Source organism: Phyllostomus hastatus, unplaced genomic scaffold (genome assembly GCF_019186645.2).
Source record: "Phyllostomus hastatus isolate PE091 unplaced genomic scaffold, TTU_PhHast_1.1 phas_scaffold_55, whole genome shotgun sequence".
Lineage (NCBI taxonomy): Eukaryota > Metazoa > Chordata > Mammalia > Chiroptera > Phyllostomidae > Phyllostomus > Phyllostomus hastatus.
The window spans coordinates 2,869,437-2,887,482 of record NW_025334035.1 but is presented as its reverse complement, the minus strand read 5'-3'; positions in this window follow the sequence as shown (position 1 = coordinate 2,887,482).

The following is an 18,046-nucleotide window of genomic DNA, read 5'->3' as shown; positions in this document are numbered from 1 at the left end:
CTTCAGGGACCTGTTGACAGTGATTCAAGATCTGGACTGTAATGGATAGTTTGGAGACAATGTTTACTTGAGCAGTTTATGATCTGGTCAGCGAGACTAAATGTGAGCAAGAAAATGATAGAATAGGAAGGTCTCAGTGGGTCAGAGCGAGCTGAGTGGTACAGACAGTGCAGTGGAGTCAAGAGAAAGACAGTTCAAGAACTTAAAATACAGTTGGGTTATTTTTCTCTAAACTGTCTTATGTAAATATTAGCTGATATTTTAATCCATTTCTTGCTTCCAAATCAGTCTTTAAAAATATGCTGAAATTTAGGTTTTATTCAGAAAAATGCTTAGAAATCTCTCTCATGTTCTGCATGCTAGCATGTCATTGTTAAAACAGCCCTGTAAAGTAGGTCTCTCTTCTGTCCCCATTTTCCAGAGGGGAAGACAGGCTTGAATAGATTCATGAGTGTCTGAAGGTCATACAGTTCTTAGGAGGCAAGGTTAGGATTCCAGCCCAAGTCAACGTGAGTGAAGCCCAGACTTTGTGTCACTTTTCCTTCTAGAAACCATGCTGCCTTTTCCTCAGGTTAGGTCTTCTCAGTTATTTCATGAGTCTGCCTCTAGTTTCTGGCCTCTCCCTAAGTTGCCTTGTGAAGGAGTGAGAACCGCTATTTGTGGGCCTCCTCCAGAATCGGGGGCAGAGGTCGCCCTGACAATCTGCCAGTGTTCTCACTTGCCCAATTTGGACATTTCTACAATTTCACCCTTGGTTTCCTCGGAAATTCCATTTGCTTTTTTTTTTTTCATTTTTCTCTCTGGAATCTTCTTTCCTTTTGTTATTATTCATTTGGACTTTTTGTTCTTTCACCTGGAATTTTTGTATCTTGAGTACATTTGGGGATTCACAGCCTTTTTTTTTTTAAACAGTCTTATACCTTTTCTATATTCCTACCTTCTAATTTGGTTTGGTAGGAAATTGTTCTCTTCCCTTTTAAAGATTTAATGTCAGCAGCTGCCTGATGACATTTGGTTTCAGGTGGACTGCAGGTAGGTTCCACTTACCATCCCCGAAGACCCACACTCCTGTTGGATCACAGACTGCTCGCATCATCATCTGATTCCCTCACGTGGAGTCTTTAGCCCTGAGTGCCCCTGGGGTCCTGCTTCCTGTACCAGGAGAGTTTTAGGGAACGCTCCTCCAGGCAGGCTGGCTGTAAGTATCCCACTTAACCTAACTTAGCTCACCTCCTCTCCCTATAGCTCTGGTATTCTGTGCTGCTTCATTATCATCTCTGGCGACCCACTAAGGTCGACTTAGTGTTCGCCTCTCCAGGTCAAAGGCCAGCAGCCTCTGCCTTGTTACACAAGTTCTCATTCCTCCCATCCACTTCAGTTTTTCTTGAAAGGCAAGAGGAGGCTGGCACCATATGGGTGTATGTGTCATCTAAAGTTCTGGTCACCAGATGGGTTTGTAGAAACTGTGTCACCCCTGAGCAATTCCACAGTTGCAGGAGCTGACATTAGCCTGCAGTGTCCCAGATAGCCTCAGCAATGAGGATTGTTCCCTCAAACTCTGCCCCCTGCCGCCCCCCGCCACCCCCGTCCCCCCGTTTCTTTCTTGTGCTCCCTCCACCCCCAATCCTGGAGGACTAGGTTTTCAGAAACCTAGGAAGGCCTTGACCTGAGCTCTTGCTCCTGGGCTGCAGCTGGGTTCCTGCCTCATACACCAGGTGGACTAGCCTAAAAAGTTTTCATGCCTAATAAGCTAAGCTTCTTTAAAAATGACTGAGAACTTTAAAAATGACTGAGAACTGTTCTGGGTGTTTTTGTAGAGCCTTATCCGCTAGAGAAAGGAAGTTCTTTCTCTAAGTCCCAGGCCCTGTTCCCAGCAGGTTAGGGCTGCAGTCAACCTTTGGGGCATCCAGGCCTGGGTTCCAGCCTAGTGCCTAATTAGCTGTGTTTCTCTGGGTAAGTCACCGGCTCAGGGCCTCAGTTTTCTTCTCTGTAAATAGGACAAAATAGCCCAACAAAGAAGCTGTTGGGAAGACTTACTGAGGTAAAACATGTCAAGGGCTTAGTACATATTAGGCGCTTAAGGTTGGTGCCTTGCATCTTTCCTTGTTTTTAACTGGAAATGAAGTCTTGGGAAAGAAGGGAGATGCCACAAAATGAGGTCAGGTCCCAGAGAATGTCAAAACTCTCCAACTCAGACCTCAAAGCCTGGCACCCACTACTCGCCACTTCCGTAAATTCTGTTGTTCCACTGTTGTCCGCCAGGAGGAGAAGAGGCGCCGGTTCCCTCCCTGGCAGCATTGTGCGTTCACAATTTAGAGCACAGACAGCCATGCTGTGCACGCCCTTGAGTCCTCCAGACCCAGGTAGGGCGGAGGCACATACACGGGGTGGGGCGGGGCGTGCTGATGTGCCAGCCACTGGCTTTCTCTCCTAGAGGTAAACTGGCTGTAGTTGAGCCTGGGAGCCAGAGGAGGGCAGCAAGGGAAGAAGAACCTATGGGCATTTCTTCCTCTGGAATTGATTTCATCTTCATTTTCCAGAAGGCCAACCAGACTCCCCTCAGAGTTAGTATTTTTCACCATCCTCTTGAATTACAAAGAAAGAGAAGAGGAAGGACATTCACTGAGTACCTTTTGCCACTGGGACTGTGCAAGGGAAGGGGACCAATCTTAGGGGAAATGATGTCCCTGTACGAGAGGAGGCTTTGGGAACAGCTTTTTTCCCAAATTTAGTAAATACAGAAAAGTAGAAGGAAGAAAATTTAAATGATCCATATTTCCTCACCCTCAAAGTATCAATTGGTGCATTCTGAAGATGTATTCTAAAATGTTTGTTCAGCCCCTGCTGGAGTGAGTCGGTTGGAGTGTCCAGCAGGCAGAAAGATCGTGGATTGGATTCCTGGTCAGGGCACATACCTAGGTTACAGGTTCCATCCCCCGTCAGCCATAAAGGAGAAGGCAATCAATCCATCTTTTTCTCTCACACTGATGTCTCTGTCTTTCAAAAAGCAATGAAAAATGTCCTCAGGTAAGGATTTAAAAGTGAAAATTAAGATGTTTGTTCAACAGGTATTTATTGAACACCTACCTATGCTATGTGCTATGGGCGACTGCACAGGGAAGAGAATGATGATCAGGAAACAGGGTTTTTAGAAATCTGTGCAAATGAGCGCATGTTAATGTCTTAAGGGCAAATCCCATAGCAAAAGACAGAGAACTACTTTACAAAGTTTCAGAAAAGAAAACCCAGAGAAGCAAGGAGCTGTGGGTATGATGAAGGCACTACAATCTGCGTTCGAATCTAATTGCACGTTAGAGAATATATACAGTACATAAGGAAATTACTTAGTCCAAATCTCTGATTTTATTAATTTTTTCTTGTAAGCTTTTTTATTTGACTTAAAAACAAAATGATTATATATCATGTTAATTATATACAAAAGTGTAAACTCTATCAGAATTTTAACACTCATGAGGAAAATGCAGTCTGGAAACCTCAGTGACTTGCTTAGAATCCAGTAGGGTAGGACTGGGACTGGACTCTGGATCTCAGATTTCCAGGCTGGTACTGTTTCTGTTGTATCAAATGTGGCTTTGGCTTTAAATGAAATTCTGACATTGAGTTTCAGAGAATTCATCTGGGAGGAAAAAGTCTATAAATTTAATCAGAACTGGCATTCTCAGATAATAATTCAATCTTGGGTACTTCTTACTGAGGAGATAGGCTGTAGACATAGTAAATGGCCTTTGACTATACCATAACTTTTAGTAGATGGCAGGATTTATGCTGAAAAGTAGCTAAACATTTCATAAGTATGGTAAGAAGTCTGGTGGATCTTTCTTTGTTGAATTCCAGGGAATTCACATTGGAATTAGCTCCTGTGAAAGTTTACAGGTTCCACAGAACCAGGTGCGTGCCTGTCACTCTTGTGATTGGAGGAGACACTCAGTTTGCTTTTTGTGTGATTCAGAATTTCTCAATTCATTCTTCATTAATTAAATGTGGAATTGTGAAACCAGGACCCAGGTAGAAGCCCTTACTGTAGCCTATGTGGTAGGGGAAAGAAGGCTTTTAAAAATATCCTTTCTTACTTTTTTAAAAGATTTTATTTATTTATTTTTAGAGGGGAAGGTGGGGAGAGAGGGAAACATCAATGTGTGGTTGCCTCTCACGCGCCACCTACTGGGGACCTGGCCTGAAACAGAGGCTTGTGCCCTGACTGGGAACCTAACCCACAATGCTTTGGTTCACAGGCTGCGACTCAATCTACTGAGCCTCACCAGCCAGGGCAAAAATATCCTTTCAAGAAGATTGTAGACAGACAGAAAACTCAGGGTCAAACCTTTTGGGAAAAATGATTAGAATGCTATAAAACAGAATTCTCAATTTGGCTGTGCATCAGAATCACATGAGAAGCTTCTTAGAAATAAAACTTCCTGGGACTAATGTCACAACCTCTCTCCTCTGTAAAATCCTATAACCATAGGACACCTGGAATGAGAGTCAGTCTCTTTACCATGGCCTACCTGGCCCGCAGGATCTCATTCTGTCTGCAAGCTTCTAAGTACTTTCCTTCCCAAGGTTTGCATGCCAGTTTCATGTCATTTAGGTTGCAAACTAAATGTCATCTTCTCAAAGAGCCTTCCTTCCTCCTCTTCCTTCACTTCCCCATCGGTGTTACACACATGCTTCCTCTCTGTGTAGCATGTATCACCTTGTTTTTTATTCATAGTGCATTTCTCTTTTTGAAATGATACTTTGTACTTGTTCACTTGTTTATTGTCCAACTCAGGGGCTGCTCTGGCCTGCCACCTGTTTTTGTATGGCCTTTGAGCTAGGAATAGTTTTCACATGTTTAAATGGTTGAAAAAAATGAGAAGAATCATACTTCATTATATGTGAAAATTACATGACATTCAAATTTAGTGTCTGTAAATAAACGGCTGTTGGCCCACAGCCATGCCCATTCGCTTCTATAGTGTCTCTGGCTGCTTTCCTGCTCAAGGACACAGCGGGATGGCTGTGACAGAGACTTTATGGCCCTCAAAGCCTAAAATATTTACTGTCTGGCCATTTACAGAAAAGGTTTGCTGACCTCTGATCTAGCTCCTTAACTAGGATGTGAGTTCATTGAAAGGAGTTACCTATTTCACTACCTATTCTATTCTCCGTGATCATTACACTTCATAGCAGGTGCTCAAATATTGTTGAATGAGTGAACCGATGGCACCCTAGAATTTGTACTGTAACAGAAACGAACTTCCTAGGTGATGTGTAACCAGGCTTGGCCTCACTGCTGAGGGGAAAGGCTAAATCAGTCTGAAATGGGGTCAAATTTGGGTCATCATGGTAATACCAAGTGCTGGTGTTTTTTTTTAAATCCTCACCCAAGGATGTTTTATTGATTTTTTTTTAGAGAGAGGAAGGGTGGGGGGCAGAGAGAGAGAGAGAAACATCGATGTGACAGAAATATTGATCAGTTGCTTCCTGCATGTGCTCCAACTGGGGATTGAATCCACAAACTAGGTATGTGCCCTGAATGGGAATCGAACCCTTAACCCTTAACCTTTGCTGTATGGGACTAGGCTGCAACCAACTGAGTCCGCAGCCAGGGCCCAAGAAATGGTGTTTTTAATACTATGAGTGGTTTAGAATTAAAAAGACACTATCCAACACTTTTATAGTGCTGAATATGTGACAGGCACTGTTCTAAGTATTTAAAAAATATTAATAAGTTTAATCTTCATACTAGCCCAATGGAGTGGTTACTGTTATTATTTAATGTAAGCAAAAGGAAACTGAGGCACATAAAGCTCAAGTAGTTAGCCCAAGCACCCGCTGCTGTAAGCAGAGCCAAGATTTGAACCATGGTGATGGTCTGCGAGCAGGCCTGTACTCCTAACTCAGGATACCATTTCACCCCTAGGCCAGAGGCTTCTGCCTCTGATTGATTGTGAATTGATTGATTCACAATCAATTATTGTGAATCATTGATTGAAAATTTAGTTGTCTACGTATTAGGGGCTTTGCGGAGGCAAAAGAAACCACCATGTCTTTAGAATTGGAGCTCTGTAGCTGAAGAGAAGCAGAAGATCACAAAGCCTCACCAAGAGAGGCAAGACCCACAGGAAGGGAGTCAAGGAGCAGGCTGTGAACAGTTATTGTTAGAAGTAAGTGTGTCTGGGGTGCTTGTGATTGTGGGATTATAAAAGCGTCTTTTGTGCGCAGCCCAGTGAGGAGTGGATACTTGGAGTAGGAAGTGGAAGAACCTTATTTAATGACGAACATCACTGCCATGTTCTAAGGTCAAACTTGTTCACATCTGAGGGGTGAGGCTGACAAGTCTGGGAAGAAAGGTCACTGTAGGTCTCAATGCAAAGTGCCTCAAACCTTGGTCTTCACCAGAATTTTCACAAAAGAGCAGAAGCTGGGTTAACAAGGAATAGGAGTGGGAGCCAGGGAATAAGCAAGAGGACCAGGGGTCTAACTGGCCCCTTTCACCTGTAGAATCCCTGTGCTTCCTGGTGGATTGGGTTCACAGCCCTAATCCCACCCTAACTGTGTGCCCCCAGGGACAGGCACCCCGGGGGTTAGCACTTCTTAGACAAGGAATAAATGAGTTTGGGGGACCTAAGGCTATTCTCAGTTTTCAGTCAAGAAAGATGATGGTTTCTCATGTTCCCTCATAACATCCAGTCCAGGTGGGTGGGAGGAGCCAGTGGTAAGTTATATTCCAAATCTCCATTCCCTGGTTTTTCACTTCCTCCAATGTCCTTACTTATTAGGCACAGAGTACCTGGAATCCTAGTCATTTGCTGTGGTTCCTTTTTTGAAGACCTTACACAGTCTAGCAAGGTGGACACAAAATCCTCAGAGCTTTATGAGGATTGGGCTGGCCCTGGGGTAGGCACCTTGAGGGCCCTTGATTCACCAAAAATTTTGCATGGGATAAACCCTTCTTCCTGATTTTGGTGACTTACCCACGTCTGTGCTGAAGAAGGTCATCACAGATGACTGCTGCTGTCTTCCAGCCTTTGCCTTCTGCTTGGCAGCAGCCCCCCACCCTCTCTCTCAGGAGCAGTGGCCTCAGAGCTTAGAGAAGGAAGTTAAATCCAGGTCAGCCTGAATTCTTGTCTTGCTTATCTTATTCCTCTGCTTCAAACTGGTTCCTCCTGAACTCCTCCCTGGGGACAGCAGTGTTACCCCTTGGTGTGAGTGTCTCCAGTCCAGGGCCTGATTTGGACAGTTCACCCAGGGGGAGGGCAAACCCAGCTGAATGGTATAACTTACCTTTAAGGTGGGTTTTATATCACTCTCTCCCCCCCAAAGAGATACTTCTATGGAGCAAACTTTCTAGAAAATAAGCCCGTAAATGAGGTTTGGTAACTCTCCTATTAGAAACTCACAGTGCTTGTAACTCAGATCTCAAAGATTCCTTGAGCAGCAGAACTGACTTGTGAAGAAGGCTCTAGGAATTTTGAATCCATCATTTTATTTTATCCTCACCTGAGGACATTTTTTTTTCTCATTGCTGTTTTAGAGAGAGAGGAAGGGAGAGAGGAAAGGAGATAAACAAACATCCATGGGAGACAGAAGCATCAACTGGTTGTATCTCATATGAGTCCAGATCAGGGACCGAACCCACAACTTAGGCATGTGCCCTGACCGGGAATCAAACATGCCACCTTTCGGTTACAGGCTGACACTCCAACCAACTGAGCCACGTGGGCCATGGGTCCATCATCTTATTTGACAAAATATTTATGAAGCTATGCATTTTGCTATGTATTTTGAATGACACAAAGATATAATATCTATAAAATCCTACAGGGCCTGGCTCTCTCCTTCCTCTCATGTCTTCTTTCTGGTACCTCTGCCTCCACCAAATTGTTTAGGGTTGTCTGTGGACACCACAGTGTCTCTTGCCTCTGTGCCTTTTCTCCTCCTGGAAGCTCCTCTGTACCTCTTACCTCCTTCAACTGGCTGCCTCCTACTTACCCTCGAGTCTCAGCTTAGCTGCTGCAGTCTCAGGAGAACTTTGTTCCGTCTCTCTGGGTTAGGGACCCTTTTCTTTATTTTATTTTAATTTTTTTAAAGATTTTATTTATTTTTAGAGATGGGAAGGGAGGGAGAAAGAGAGAGAGAAACATCAATGTGTGGTTATCTCTCACGTGGCCTCCACTGGGGACCTGGCCTGCAACCCAGGCATGTGCCCTGATTGGGAATCGAACCTGTGACCCTTTGGTTTGCAGCCCCCACTCAATACACTGAGCTATGCCAGCCAGGGTGGGACCCTTTTCTTTAAAGCTGACCCTGGGCACGTTTCTGTCACTGCACTTACCTTGTATAATAATTCAATTGTGGGCTTTGTGCCTCTCTTCTCCCCTTGCCTCTGGACTCTTTGAGGTTAGAGACTAAACCCTATTTATCCTTCGAATCAGGTCTAGATTTCTCTCTAGTGAAGACTGCAGTGTGGTAGGACAGAGAAGCCGCCCTGAGGCTTATACGATGACAGTATCAAGGTAGGTGGATAAATACTCTAACAGTGGTATAAATGAGGAAACTGAAGCTGCCACTTGTGTAAAGTCAACTCTTGGCTTCTTGGCAGCAGGCCAGAGGTAGATGTCCACCTCCAGCTGAAGGAACTAGCCTGGGAAGGAGGCGTCAGATGCACGTCAGCCTTAGCCACAGGGCTCAAGGTCTTGAGTCTCAGGGAGGTTATATCAAGATCAGGAGCCCAGGTCATAATCAGGTGAATGTTCTGATTGGCAAGGAAGTAATAGGTCATGGAATGAGCCCAAGACCAGGCATCAGGAGATGACCTGGGTCCTGGCTCGTGTTTTGTTCATCTGATCTCTTGCCTGAGATCCACTTCAGTCCATAATGAGAACCCATTGGTTGGATGGGACTCCCCAACTTCTCCTATCTGTTCTTCAGCCTCGAATAATTTCTGTCCTCCAGTTATCTCCTGGTCAGAATATAGGGTCCAGCACAAATGATGCCCTTTTTTTATTACAAAATCATAAACATGTCATTCTGTAACATAACAATATCACACTCGAGCACACCATATGACATTTTAGGTGAGATGTTCAAATTAAAACTGTAAGTTATTACACCTGTATTATTACTGTACCAACCACATTCAAGCAGGTGTTACTTCTGCCAGACCCTGTACTGTTGTTCTTTAAGATCCAGCTCTATGCCTTGGATGGTGTGGCTCAGCGGATTGAGCACCAGCCTGAGAACCAAAGGGTTGCTGGTTGGATTCCCAGGCGGGGCACATACCTGGGTTGCAGGGCAGGTTCCCAGTAGGGGGTGTGTGAAAAGCAACCACACATTGATGTTTCTCTCTGTCTCTTTCTCCCTCCCTTCTCTCTCTAAAAATATAAGATAAATTAAAAATCTTAAAAAAGAATCCAGCTCTAATTCTACCTCTTGAGTGAAGCCTTCTTCATCTTCCTAACCAGATTTGAGCTGAGGGATTGTTTTCTCTCCTCTGAGCCCCATAGACAGACAGACAGACACACACACACACACACACACACACACACACCCCACCCCCCCTTAGGAAACTTAATCTTGTTCTACATTACTATTTACTTAGGTGCTTCACTTGTTTTTCCTACTCAATTACCCTCATTAAATTTCCTCCTCCTGGAGGAAAAGACCATATTTACTTGTGTAGTTCCCTTATCACCTAAGTTATGGTAGATGCTTGAATATTTGTTGACTGAGAGAAGGACCCCCTTTATCAGTACAGTGTCATGGCCAATGGTGCAGACTCTGAGCCACTCACTAGCTGTGTGACTTTGGGCAAGTTAAGCTTTCTGTGTGTACCTCTGTTGCCCCAACAGCAAATGGGTATAACAGTACCCACCTCATGAGGTGTGTTGAGGAGTCAGTGGGCACTTAGCCCTGTGCCTGGCATACCGTAAATGTTAGGGACCAGTCTACTCCTCCTTCAAAATGTGTCAGAGCTGGCAATGCTTTCCTTAGTATTAAAACATCATTGAGTAATGAGGCCCTTTCCCTCCCTGAGTTAGTGTCCTTCCTCCTCAGCTCCCAAATCTGCTGTGACCAAATCTTGGGTGAGCTGTGAATTCCTCCTGGAGAACTTTCTATTGTCCTAGATATTTGAGTGGATTACTGAGTTCGGGCCTGCAGTTTACAGATGGAAAAATTAAGATTCTGCATTTGTTTTCCAGTTAACCATGGAGATTTACTTACTAATTTGCTTTCTTTTTTTTTTTGGCAAGAAGGAATGCCTTTACATGGCTTCCTGAGAACCCACAGAGGTTTTCATCTTGGTGGAATTAATTAGAGATAGATCAGTGTAGTCCTCCAGGGTTAATAAAACCGATCCTTGAGTCAAGTCAAAGGTTTTCCAATAACTAACACCGTTTACAATTTAAGTGAACAAAGGCAGCTTTCTACACCCAGCTCTCAAACAAATGTAGATTCCATGACATTCATAGGCTCGAGGTTATGAAAGAACAATTCTTAGAATTATGAAAACAACTCTTCTAATATTAATGAAAAGCTCTTTGACACTTTTAAAAGGGGAAAAGAATCTGAAACCCAGTTTTAGCGGAACAGATACCAAATAAGTAAAGATTTAACTTACATTTTATGGCTGCTCTAATATTTTCTTACCTTCTTTCTTATCGTTCTGAGAAACAAACGCTCATAAGTAGCCCAAGGCTTTGTGTTCTTTAAGCACGTCAATCTGCACCAAAGGTATATGGCTTATAGGTTTTTAAATTCCACAGGGTGAGGTGGCTTTTCCAATCGCAGGTGGAGAAGATGAAGTGGGAAGAACGGGGAACAGTGGAGTGAAAGGGGCCGCGCCACCCAGTGGAGGGAAAAGAAACATGTTGCTCTGTTTCTGATTCTCTGCTATTAACTGAGGCACAGCTGGCCCTCTGCCTGGTTTTGCTCTACAAATAATTTCTGTTTCAGAAGCTTTTCCTATTGTAAAGCCCTGGGAGGGAGCTATGCTTCTTCTCACAGTATGTACATCTGGCACCAGAGGGAGGTTTGCAGGGACAGGGAGCCTTTCTGAGCCCTGCCTTCTTTCAAGGACGGGACAGACTACAGACACCCTTTTTGGGTGTCTTCCCAGGCACAGGCTCCTTCACGCAGTACATGCAGGCGTGAGGAAAGGAGGAGGCTTCCTGGGCAAGCATGGTCCTCCTCATGCTGTTACTTGTCTCCTTTTAAGGGCATTTATTTAGTTTCTGTTCTCACAAACAATAAGATGTTCCATGGAGAACTGGACAATCAGGGGAGCTTCAAGACGGGGGCATCTGCTTTCTGCACAGCTGTGCAAGGGGGAAGGGAAGGAAAAGATAGGCTTGGAAAACTTGAGCTGGGTTTATATTTCCCATAAATGAACACTACAGCTAACCCTCATCACACACAAGCACTCCCTTACAGTTGAGAGGGGTTCACAACAGTAACCATGGAGACTAAGTGAGGACTACATTTCACCCAAAAGCAGCAGCATTAGATGTTGGAATGTGAAGACAGGCAAGCAGAGTGAGGAGTGTCAACGCCAGAAAACCCCAAATCTGTAGAGAATTTTTATGAGTTTATCTGAGTCAAACAGATGACATATGTCAGGGAGCAAGATCTTTAAATCTTCAGAGAATAATGGTTTTGTAGTTTTCTTTTTTATACATTTGAAATTGAGAAAAGGTCAGGAAAATTACAAGGGGGTGAGGGAAAGCAGAGTGGGATGGGATTACAGGGTAGCTGAGATTGTGTGCTCTCCTGAGGGTGGTTGTGTATTAGAAGCTGGATTCTGACAGGGGCATTTTAAAGGTGTGCCAACCTAGATGCATAGGAACAATAGACAGGGCTTGCTTAAGGCAAAGATAAGCCTTTTACTGAAGAAGTTATGTGCCTGGGGTGTGAGCACTCACCATGACCTTGCCCAGTTAGGAGTTTTTTATCAGATCACACTGTGAGGTGACTCCACAGACGCCCCCGCTTTCATCCACAGGAGGTCCAGGGGTCAGGCTTTTTTTTGAGCTTTAGACATTTGACTAAATCATTGAAGTTCTGAGTTTATGAGAGACAAAAAGAGCAATCCCAACATATTATATGGCCCCATTTATATGAAATGTTCATGATAGGTGTATCTCTAGAGACAGAAAGTAGATGAGGGGTTGCTGGGAGCTGGGGTGGGGTGGAAGGTGAAGAGGACTGCTAATGGGTACAAAGTTTCTTTTTGGGATAATGGCAATGTTCTATAAGTAGATTATGGTGATGAAATCACTGGATTTGTACACATTTGGGGGTGAAAATTGTAGTATGTGAATTGTATCTCAAGTTATTAAATAAAAACCCTTTCCCCCTCCAAAAAAGCAAATTCCAACTGTAAATATAGCAAAGGAAAACAGCCCCTTGAGGATGGAGTTATAGGTGAGATGAGGTTGACTGTGAGTGGATGGTTGTTGAGTTTGGGTGATGAGGACTTGGGGGTACATTATATTATTCTCTCGACTTTGGTACATATTTGAAAATTTTCATAGTAAGAAGTTAAACAAAATTTTAAAAATGAAAATGCACACAAAACACCTAAAAATTCTGTGAGAGTTCTGGTCAGGTAGCTCAGTTAGTTGGAGCATCATCCTAATATGCCAAGGTTGCTGGGTCAATCCCCAGTCAGGGCACATACAAAAAGTAACGAATGAATGCATCAATAAGTGAAACAACAAATCGATCTCTCTCTCTCTGTCTGTCTCTTTCCTTCCCTCCCCCTTCCTTGCTCTCTCTAAAAATCAATTAAAATTTTAAAAAATATCTGAAACTTCTGTGAAAAATGAAAGGACATCAAAGGGAGGATGATAAAGGTGGAAACTGACAGCTACCACCAAAAGAGGGACCATCACAAGTGTCAGGGGACCATGAAATGAGTAGGTCCTTTTGTGGCCATTGAGTACTTGGCCAGCCCACACAGAGAAATTTAGATTGTGGATAGTTGACAATTTACACCCTCACCGATTTTGCTTTTCTTTATTCAATTATTATTTTATAGAAACCAAAAATGGGCAGGAGAATGGAGAGGCAAAAATGATCTCTGCTGCCCTGACTGGTGTGGCTTGGTGGGGTGGATGTTGCCTTGCACACTGAAAGGTCACTGGTTCGATTCCCAGTCAGGGCACGTGCCTGGGTTGCAGGCCAGGTCCCTGGTTGGGGATGTGCTTGAGGGGGGCATGTGAGAGGCAACCGCTCAATATCTCTCTCGGAACATTGATGTTTCTCTGTGTCTCTTTTCCTCTCTAAAGATAAATAAATGAAATCTTTAAAAAATGATCTTTGCTACTTTTTTGAGATGAAATGAAGAGATGAAAATAATTACAGCCAAACCTCAGAAATATTTTGGGTTCAGTTCCAGACCAGTGCAATAAAGCAAATATCACAATAAAGTGAATCGCACTATTATTGGTTTCCCAGTACATGTAAAAGTTATGTTTATAGTATTCTGCAGCCTACTAAGTGTGCAATGACATTATGTCTAAAAAAAAATTTCATGCCTTAGTTTAAAAATACTTTATTGCTAAAATGTGCTAACCATCATCTGAGCCTATTAAAAAAAAAAGGCACTGATAGACTTGCTTGGAGCAGGGTAGCCACAAACCATGAATTTATTTTTAAAAAATTTGCAGTATCTGCAAAGAGCAATAAAGCAAAGAGCAATAGTATGCTTGTACTCTGAAAATAACATGGTTTTAAAAACCAGCACTATATGAAAGGTTATGTACAATGAAAAGCACGTCTCCCTCCTGTGCTGGACTCCAGGTGTTATCCCTAGAGACAGTCACCATCATTATCATCTGTTCTTATAAATGAATGTAGATTGTGTGTGTATGGACACACTTATCTTTATATGTAATAATACATATATAATATATATAATGCATATCTATAATACAGTCTTTTGCACTTTGTTTTTAAAATATTTTATTTATTTTCAGAGAGAGGGGAAGGGAGGGAGAAAGAGAGGGAGAAAAACATCATTGTATGGTTGCCTCTCATGCACCCCCTACTGGGGTTCTGGCCTGCAACCCAGGTATGTGCCCTGACCGGGAATCGAACCAGAGACCATTTAGTTTGCAGGCCGGTGCTCAAACCACTGAGCCACACCAGCCAGGACTGCACTTTGTTTTTGTTTTTATGCTCAGACATGCAAGGAAGTGCACTTTGGGTTTTTTTTTTTCCATTTAATTTATCTTAAAGGGAATCTAATGATCACTTTTTAAAATATCACAAAGATATCCCCTGCAATCTCCAAGTCAGATGGTGATTTTCAGTGGCCAAAGACAAGTCTAAGTCCTAAATAAAAATAAGCCTCTCAGTCAGGCAAAAGACAGTTCTCCCTTCACTTTTCATGAAAGAACAATAGGCCCACAGCAGATCTGAGATCAGGTCTTAAGGCAGGGCCAGAAGAAAAGGACAAAAGCCGTCAAGGAACATGAGAAAGATTCGGATGGAGTCAGACTAGTCAAACTTTGTTGCTCTCCCTGCATATGCGTGTTCAAACTCATGGGGAAAAGACACGATCCATTTCAGAAGTTAGGGGCCTTATTTCTCTGTGTTATTGTAGGAGTTTCCAAACCACTTGCACCCTGAGGTTTGCTCTGGTCCTGGGGGAAATACACACACACCAGAATGTGTGTGTACATGTGTGAGCAGGTTGCCTCTGTTGGGAAGGCTTTTCCTTCATTCCATTGGCAACAAATTCCCTCAGTTTTTGTTTGAGAAAGCTTGTTTTTATCCTTCACTTTTGAAGGATAATTTTACAGGCTACAGAATTCTGGATTTGTATGGGTGTGGGGTTCTTCAACACTTTAAATATTTCATTCCACTGTCTTCTTGCTTGCATGGTATCTAAGATATTGGATGCAATTTTTACCTTTGCTCCTCTGTAGGTAAGGTGTTCCACCCCCCACCTCAGCTTCTTTCTTTATTTTTGATTTTCTGTGGTTTGAAATTGATATGCCTAGGTGTAGGGGTTTTTTGGGGGGAGGGTGGGGTTTGCACATATCTTGCTTGATGTTCTTTTGACTTCCTGGGTCTGTGGTTTGGTGTCTGACATTAATTTGGGGGAAATTCTTAGTCGTTATTATTTCAGATATTTCTTGTGTTCCATTCTCTTTCTTCTCCTGATATTCCCATGACACCTGTTACACGTTTTGTATTTGCCACACAGTTCTTGGATATCCTGTTCTTGTTTTTCTTTTTTCTTTTTGCCCCAGCTCTCTTTGATTTTCAGTTTTGGAGTTTTCTGTGTCAGAGATTCTTTCCTCAGCTGTGCCCAATCTTCTAATAAACTCATCACAGGCATTCTTCATTTATGTTAGTGTTTTTTATCTCTAGCATTTCTTTTTGGTTATTTCTTAGAATTTTCTTGTCTCTGCATACATTACCCATTTGTTCTTGCATGCTGTCTACATTATCCATTAGAGCCCTTAGCATATTCATCATTGTTTTTAAAATTTCTGATATAGCCCTGGCTGGTGTGGCTCAGTGGATTTCACACTGGCCTGAGAACCAAAGGGTCGCTGTTCAATTCCTGGTCAGGGCACATACCTGGGTTGCAGGTCAAGTCCCTCGTTGAGGGTGTGCGAGAGGCAACCACACATTGATGTTTCTCTCCCTTTCTTTCTCCCACTCTTCTCTTCAGCCTAAAATAAAAATAAAATTAAAAAAATAAAATTTCTGATCTGATAACTTCAGCATCTTTGCCATATATGAGTCTGGTTCTGATGCCTGCTCTGTCTCTTCAAATTGTGTGTAGTTTTTGGGTTTTCTTTTGCCTTTTGGTATGCCTTGTAATTTTTTTCTTGATAGCTGGACATGATTTACAGGGTAAAAGGAATCGCTGTTAATAGGCCCTTAGTAATGTGGTGGTGAGGTGTGGGGGAGGGGAAGTGGTCCATCATCCTGTAAGTAGGTCTTAGTCTGTTAGGGGTCCTGTGCCTCTGGTCTGTGAACTTCACAAGGGTTTCTCAGTTTCCCTCCTGGCCCTTTTGGGTGAGACAGAAAGACTAGAGCTGGCATTGGGTATTTCCCTTCTTCTAGGTCAGGTAGGTGCTGATAAAACCCCAGATGAACCTTATTTTTATTTTTAAGATAGTTCCATTTTGGTATATAAAGAGCTGCTTCATTTTTATTTTTTAAATTTATTTATAAAAAGATTTTATTTATTTATTTTTAGAGAGAGGGGAAGGAAGGGGGAAAGAGAGGGAGAGAAACATCGATGTGAGAGAAAAACATTGATTGGTTGCCTTTCACACCCACCCCAACCAGGGACCTGGCCTAAAAATGCAGGCATGTGCCCTGACCAGGAAGTGAACCGGTGACCTTTCGCTTTGCAGAGTGATGCCTAACCAAGTGAGCCACACTGGTCCAGGCTATTTTTCTTAAATATACAACAGGTTCCAAGACAACACTTTATTCTAGCTATAGGTGGCAAGAGGTGTCATGATTGAGAATCCAGGTGTTCAAACAGGAATGAAGGATTATCATTGCCCCAAGCACAAGGCACAGCTCACCTTTTGCCAGATTTCTTTTTTTAAAGATGTACGTATGTATTTATTTACTTATTTTTAATATATTTCATTTATTCATTTTTAGAGAGAGGGAAAGGGAAGGGGAGAGAGAGGGAGGGAAACATCAATATGAGGTTGCCTCTTTTGTGCCCCCTACTGGGAACATGGCCTGCAACCCAGGCATGTGCCCTAACTGGAAATCAAACCAGAGATCCTTTGGTTCACAGGCTGGCACTCAATCCACTGACCCATGCCAGCAAGGGCTGCCAGATTTCTTAATTCCACCTGTGGCCAGGGGGCCCTTCCTGTTGGTTTTAGCTTTTAGCTCCTTAAGTTTCTACTGCTCCTCTTTTTGCTTCTGCTTGAATCCCTTATCTGGGCTGGACACTGAGTAGCTGAGATCAGTCACAAGGGCATTCCATGCTCACACAACAGGCCCCAGTAAAAGTTCCGAACTCCGAGGCTTGGTGGAGCTTCTCAGGTGGGCAGCACTTTGCACACCTGTCACACGCTGTAGCTGGGAGAACAAAGTGTTGTCCGTGTGATTCTCCTGGCAACAGACGACTGGAAACTGGAGTCTAGTCTCTCCTGGACTCCACCCCGTGTGCCGTTTCTCCTGTTGATTTTCATCTGTATACGTTCACCGTAATAATTGTGACTGTAAGTATTACAGCTGACTGTTTGGTGAGTCCTTCTAGCAAACAATCAAACCTGAGGATCGTCTCAGGGCCTCAACACAGATACTCATGCAGGGGAACCCAGGAAAAGCTGAACAGGAAGACTTCAGGTTGTCTTGGATCCAGGGTAGCTGAAAGGGCCTCTTCTTCTCTTTAAAGATAATTTTCCATCACAGAACTTTACTTTTGAACCAATTATAAGTACCCAATGATAAAAGTTCAAAATACAATCACAAAACAAAAAGAGGACAAAAACAGCTGTCGCTGTGTATATGCTGCCAGTTCTCGTGGCTCAAATGGGATTCCTCCGGGTGTGGAACAGAGGCTGTCTCTGGGCTGGAGGTGAGGCGGAGGCCCTCATCATTTGGTGTTGGCTTTCTTGGAGGGACCCACCTGCCACTTTGCCATATCCCTGGTCTTAATGATCAAAGCTCCCTTTCTCTAGAGGAAAAGACTAGGGCTGAATACTTACGTCTGGTGTCTTGTCTAACATTCCGATCATTTCAGAAAGTCTCAGTAATTATAGAAGTAAACTGCCTATTTGAAAAAATGCCTGTCAGTGGTGACTCAATAAGATTTGAGATGGATAATACCTAAATCTTCACCTCCCCTTGTTTTTCTTTCACCTCAGAAACCTATGACCTTGATTAAGCTCCACTGGTTACTAGTCTGGTGACCAGTTCAAGCAGGGCTGGCAGGGGAGCCCAGCTTGTCTCAATCACAGAAGCTTGAAGGTCTCCACCTTGCCCTCCCACTCTGGGCGTTCCGTTTCCTGTTCAGACCGCAGTGAAGGGAGACTCTGATTAG